Source organism: Lithobates pipiens, unplaced genomic scaffold (genome assembly GCF_037356315.1).
Source record: "Lithobates pipiens isolate NorthernLeopardFrog02 unplaced genomic scaffold, aLitPip1_a1.2 Scaffold_27, whole genome shotgun sequence".
NCBI classification, from domain to species: Eukaryota; Metazoa; Chordata; class Amphibia; order Anura; family Ranidae; genus Lithobates; species Lithobates pipiens.
The window spans coordinates 80,634,139-80,640,138 of NW_027507788.1; the positions used below are offsets into that span (position 1 = coordinate 80,634,139).

Sequence of the window (6,000 nt, forward strand, 5' to 3'; positions counted from 1 at the left end):
TCCAGTGGGCAATGGAGGGTGGATTTCAAGGAACATAGCAGCCACCAGGGAAATTATTGGGGGAAGATTTACTAAATCTGGTGCAGCTGTGCATGGTAGCCAATCAGCTTCTAACTTCAGCTTGTTCAATTAAGCATTGACAATAAAACCTTGAAACTGATTGGATTCTATGCAGAGCTGCACCAGATTTAGCTTGCTCCAGTTTTAGTACCCCCTCCACTATGTCACTCCTGCATTGAAATTCCATTACCTGCCTGTATGCCCTGCCAATGATGAATGAATCCCACAAATGCTGAGTGACATGAACTTCCATGCATGTGCGGGAGTGATGTCATCTTAGCAGGACCAATGAAAATGGCCAAGGATCAGTACCCAGAAGCCAATCCGACCAAACAGGACAGTGGCTTGCAGGGAGCGTCGGGACACTGTGGTGCTCTTTAGAAGGCGAGTATAGTTCCGCTTTAATGAATACAGAAATGCATTCATTTGTGCCTTTATATCTGTCTAGAGTTCAGCTTATAAGAGAAAAAAAGGTTAATAAGAAATCAAGGCTTTTAGGGAATGATTTACTAAAACTGGAAACTACAAAATCTGGTAGAGCTGTGCATGGCAGCCAATCAGCTTCTTACTGCAACGTGTTCAATTAAGCTTTGACAAAAGAAACTGGAAGCTGATTTTTCACTCCCCAGCTATAGTAAATCAACCCAAAGTGGCTTTTTATCTACTTTTTGAAAATAAAAATGAAACAGCTTTATGAGATTTACATATATTTGTAAATTGAACCCATCAGATTTTTTCCGATGGATTTTGGCCGAAACTAGTCTTGCATACACACGGTTGCACAAAGTGGTCAGAAAATCCGATCGGAATGAGGTGACGTTAGTAACATACAACGGGACTACGTAGAGGCCAGTAGCCAATAGCTTTCGTCTCCAATTTTTGTCTGAGCATGAATGGCACTTTGTGCTTCTGAATTCTCTACACACGATCAGAAAAAGTCCAATCGGATTTTGTTGTCGGAAAATGTTAGATCCAGCTCTCAAACATTTTCCGTCAGAAATTCTGATAGAAAAAGTCCGACACATGATCGGATTTTCCGACAACATAATCCAATCAGACTTTTTCCGTCAAAATTTCCAACCGTGTGTATGGGGCAATACACCTTTACTAAATTGAAGTTTGTGACTAAAGAACGGAAAATTAGAGGCATGGTTGTTGCATATTGTGGCCACCTCAAGGGAAAAGACAGATTTGACTACTTGCCTGTGTGGACTAACATAGCCTGGACATGTTGCTTAGCAACACCCTGGCTTTCAAGAGTGTTTTGTGAAAAAAGTATCTGACAGGAAAGGAATTTTTTCCATGGTAACCAGACTATACCCAACACAGCGTATAACAGATATGTACAGCCTGTTTTTATGTTGAGTGTCAGCGTTCATGGTTTTGAAAATCTGTACTGTTTGAAGGACATTCATTCTGGAACTCAGAATCATGGTCTTATTGCTAGATAGAGGAGTGTTAAAAAAAATTGTTTGCAATGGGCAATAGGTACAAATTTATTGACAGACACTTGATACACAAATTTTTAAAAATACATGCAGACTGTTGACCTCCTATTACACATGTAGGTGTTCCTTTTAGGGAAATTCTGCCCCTTGGGTTGTGTAGTGATTACATGTTAATCTCTCTATTTTTATACTTCGAATTATAAAAAGCAGTTGGTGGAGTATTAAGCAAAGAGATGTGCCTTAGCCCTTGTACACACGGTCGGACATTCCGACAAAAAAAATCCGTTGGATTTTGTCTGAAACTGGTGTTGCATACACACGGTCGGACAAAGTTGTCGGAAAATCCGATCGTTCATAACATGATGCCGTAATTTAGTTACGACGGGACCATGTTCAGGCTAGTAGCCAATAGCTTTGGTCTCGGAATTTGATCTGAGCATGCGTGGTACTTTGTCCGATTGGAATTCTCTATAAATGATCAGACAAAGTCCGATTGGATCATGTTGTCGGAAAATTTTATAGCCCAGCTCTCAAACTTTGTCCATCGGATATTCCGACAGAAACAGTCTGATGGAGCCCACACACAGTTGGATTATCCGACAACACGGTCCGATCTGACATTTTCTGTTGGAATATCCAACCGTGTGTACAAGGGATAACAGACACCCCTGGTGAGGAATACCAATCACTATGGATATTGTCAGAGGGACTGGCATAAGTGATTCACTTTAGGGGTTCCTTATTAATGGAAGCTTCAGCTGCATCTTGGAGAAGGGAGTGACTGCAGGAAGACCCTGAACTAAAGGGAGAAAATGTGTGAATTCTTCCTCTATGTGAGCGCTAGGGCTCACATTAACATTAGCTTTTGGAAGTGATTCCATTAATATTGAGCACTGGATTTGTGACTTTTCTTGAGTTATTTTTTTAAGCATTGGGTTAGTTCTCTTTTGTTACACTTGAAGTAAGACTATTTTCTGACGTAAAATACCAACACAACTGGACATTGTGTTATTGAAGTACCAAGCTATTCTGTATTGTTAGGGCATGCGAAAAGAAATGAGGATTATGTGGTTGGCTGAGATGGCCTGCTGGTTGTCTCACTTGTGTGCACTGTAGTGAGCAGGTGGGTGAAGAATCGTATTCCCACTGATTCTGCTATGGGTCACAAGGAACTTTGGGTCCAACAATCTGGTATCATCAGTAGAAGCAATGCTTTGTGTGTAGAGACTAGACTTAAGGTTGAAATCCCTGGTATTGGTATTGTTCCTAAAGAAGTTGTGTCTAATCCAGGTCCTGGAGCTCCCCTTTAGATTGTGTCTGGTTCAGGAGAAGAGTTCTTTGTGCTAAATTCAGTCTTTGACCCCTTAGTACTAAAATGTAAAGTTATGCCTCACGTTTAGTGAATAATCCATAGGAGACCTGCTTTCACAAAGACCTCTGTGACCAAAATGAATGAAAATCATTTTGTATATGAAGACATTTTTCTAATGTTTATATTTTTTTTCACTGAAGGTTTACATAAAGAAATATGTTCATAAAAAATTAAAGGTGGCCCATGTACAATCTGCCTACACCTGAGGGCTTAAGTCACTTTTTACAGATCTGGACCTTATATGGCCCTCTCATCTTCAATCATAATGGTGATGATGATAAAATACATTAGCATTATCACTGTTAGAGGACAGACTATGCTTACGCAATAAAACAGTCACGTGAGGGCACTCTACATGCCTGGTGCCTGGTGACACTTTCACCTACAGATAATAACTGTAACATGGGCGTATAAAATGGTGACAAAGAAATGCACTGTACTGTGTAGTTACAGCATAACATTTTGAAAAAAAAAAAAAGGAAATAAATAAAGGGCCTCATAAAAAGAGTGTGAAAATAAACCAATGGTACTGTTCTAAGCCATCGATCAGAGATTATTTTTCATGTTTCTAGCCTATTTTGTGTGCATTTTATCTACTGCTCACGGCAATAGAGAAAATGCTGTTTTTAGCCACGAGTCCCAAAACTATTTCGCTCATGAATTTCTATTTTAAGAAGAGGACATATACAGTACATGACAATTTAACCTTCTCACTGTAATATACATTTAGTGCATAAAAAGCTTAATTATAATAACATATCCAACTAACAGCTAAATCTGTAAAATTCAATCCTTGAAGGGGGAGATTAAAGTATCTTAATCATAATCATTTAGCGTATGGATATAAAACAATTCAAAATGTTTGGTATGGTAGTATTTTGTTTTTAGTAATAGGGAAACATTACTATTTACACATCATGTAACCTGCCTATTACAGACTACAAGTCATTCACAGAGAGCTCTATGTTGTCTTTGTTTATCCCTGTTTTGACAAAATTAAGACTGAGTGAAGCATTTCATTGAGAGGGGTTGCTATTGATGACAATCTCCCCATCGCCTGAGTAGGATACACGAGTCAATTTTTGCATGATCTGCCATGCAACAATATCGGAACAAGAAAGGTTGCCATAACACTTGATCTTTTTAGTGATTTTTTTTTTTTAAACATGTCTCTTTGTATGAACACTCTAATCAAATATTTAGAACTTAATTAAAATATGCCAGAGATTGATTGCCACAAGAGAAAACCTTAAGCCACTTAATTTTGAATAACCTGATATAGACACTAAATCTGTAGATCAGTTGAGTATAAAATATGTTAATATACTATATGCCACATATTCATCATAATAAAAACCATGATAATACATGTTAAATGGCAAGCAGATGTTATTAGACCTTGTTAAGCGTCACTGCCAGTGACTTATTGGTTACTGGAGATCACAGGAATATTTTATTTGGCCTGATATTTATAATTTATCAACTACAGTTGATTAGAGGTTAGATTTATGATCTTAAAACTGAGTCCTGGGTTCAAGTGCTACTTAAAACACTATGAGCATACAGTTTATACACATTTCCCTGTGGGTTTCCCCTGGTGCTTTGGCTACCTTTCACAATCCAAAATATACCGGCAGACTTGATTGACTTCCGCTCAAATTGCCCATGTTGTGTGTATAATTGTATTGGGGCCTTCAGATTTGTGACCCTTGTAGAAGACGGCACTATTGTGAATAGATCAATGTACCATGTAAAACACAACATACGGTGTCTGCACTATGAAACTACTGCAAATAAATACATTAAAAACACATTCTGGCATATTCAGCAAGTCAATGCAAAGGGTAGTGACTGAACAAATGTTAGTAACCCACAGCAACCAACTAGACATTACACATTTACGGATCTGCCAAAAGTTAAATCAATTTCATGGGTTGCTATGTGTTTCCACACTTCATCAGTTCTGCAGTCCTTTATCGAACAGGTTTGATTGTCTTCTATAAGAAGAAACAATTGAAACATATATACAGTATTGCGTTTCTTACAATATTCTGCAGTGACTGATAACACACAGTTATTACAATTATCTGCTGCTACTCACTAAACAAGATAAAAAAAAAGCAGAAGCACTGTTGCATTATCATTGGATTCCTATTTACTACTGATATTCTAGCAGATAATTGATAAGTCATATCTAGGTCTTATTAATTAGTAAAATGTTACCTTTTTCTTTACTGACGATAACTTCTCAGGTAGTAAAAGAAGCTTAGCACAAGAGAAAGCAGATTTGTAGGGAGCTCCGATCCAATTGCCAACTCTTCTTTGGCTCCGCCAAACAGGTTTGACGTGTTTGCATAAATCATGTCAACGCCTTGGATCCAAACTTTAAAAAGGTGAGACTAGAACTTAGACAGCAACGGAGGGATTGTTAGGTAGGTGTGGCCAGGAGAAGCAATATTCTCAGTCATGTGTCCCTGCAGCAACTGATAAGAACCCTCAACTGACTTTTTTATACATATAATAAAAGTGTTTAAAGCAATAAAGCATACATTTTTTTTAAATAAAAGCGGGGACAAATCTGGCATTTAATTTGGCAAAAACCAGGGAGAAGTTCTGTGTTGCTGTCTGTGTCCCTGTTATGGAGCGTACTCCTCTCTATTTGACTTATCACTGCAAGTGAAAGAGAAAGGACAATCACAATTTCTGAGTTGTCAATAGAACAAGAAAATTGTCAAATAGGGACACTAGCTGTCAGTGGCGGCTGGTGCTCAAAATTGGGGGGGGGGGGGGGGTCACAAACAAACTGAAAAATACTTTAAAAAAAATCCCATCAAATGCAGCCACTTGTGCCCATCATATGCTGCCACTTGTGCCCATCATATGCTGCCACTGTGACCCCCGCTGTCTGCCCGGCACTTACCCCACCTTAATGACGGGTCAGGCAGCGGTGAGCTGTGGAACGACTCCTGTTTCCTCCATGCTCCCCCCTCTGTTCTTCCATTCTGCTAGGCGTAAATCAGGTGACGGGTATTAGACTCACGCCTCCTGATTGGCAGAGAGGCAGTTCAGTGTTAGAAAAGCAAATATTAATTTGCTTTTCTAATACACCTGGGAGGACTG

At 38.9% G+C, this 6,000-nt stretch overlaps 1 protein-coding gene across 1 annotated transcript in view; it reads right to left on the reverse strand.

Annotated features, from left to right (window-relative positions):
• LOC143933940 (carnitine O-palmitoyltransferase 1, liver isoform-like) overlaps nucleotides 1-5,266 on the reverse strand; it is a 203,607-nt gene extending 198,341 nt beyond the window's left edge. The window contains exon 1 of the mRNA XM_077457117.1: nucleotides 5,104-5,266. The gene's annotated coding sequence lies outside the window, so the exon portion shown is untranslated. The remainder of the gene's footprint in view (nucleotides 1-5,103) is intronic.
• Between the last annotated feature and the right edge of the window lie 734 nt (nucleotides 5,267-6,000).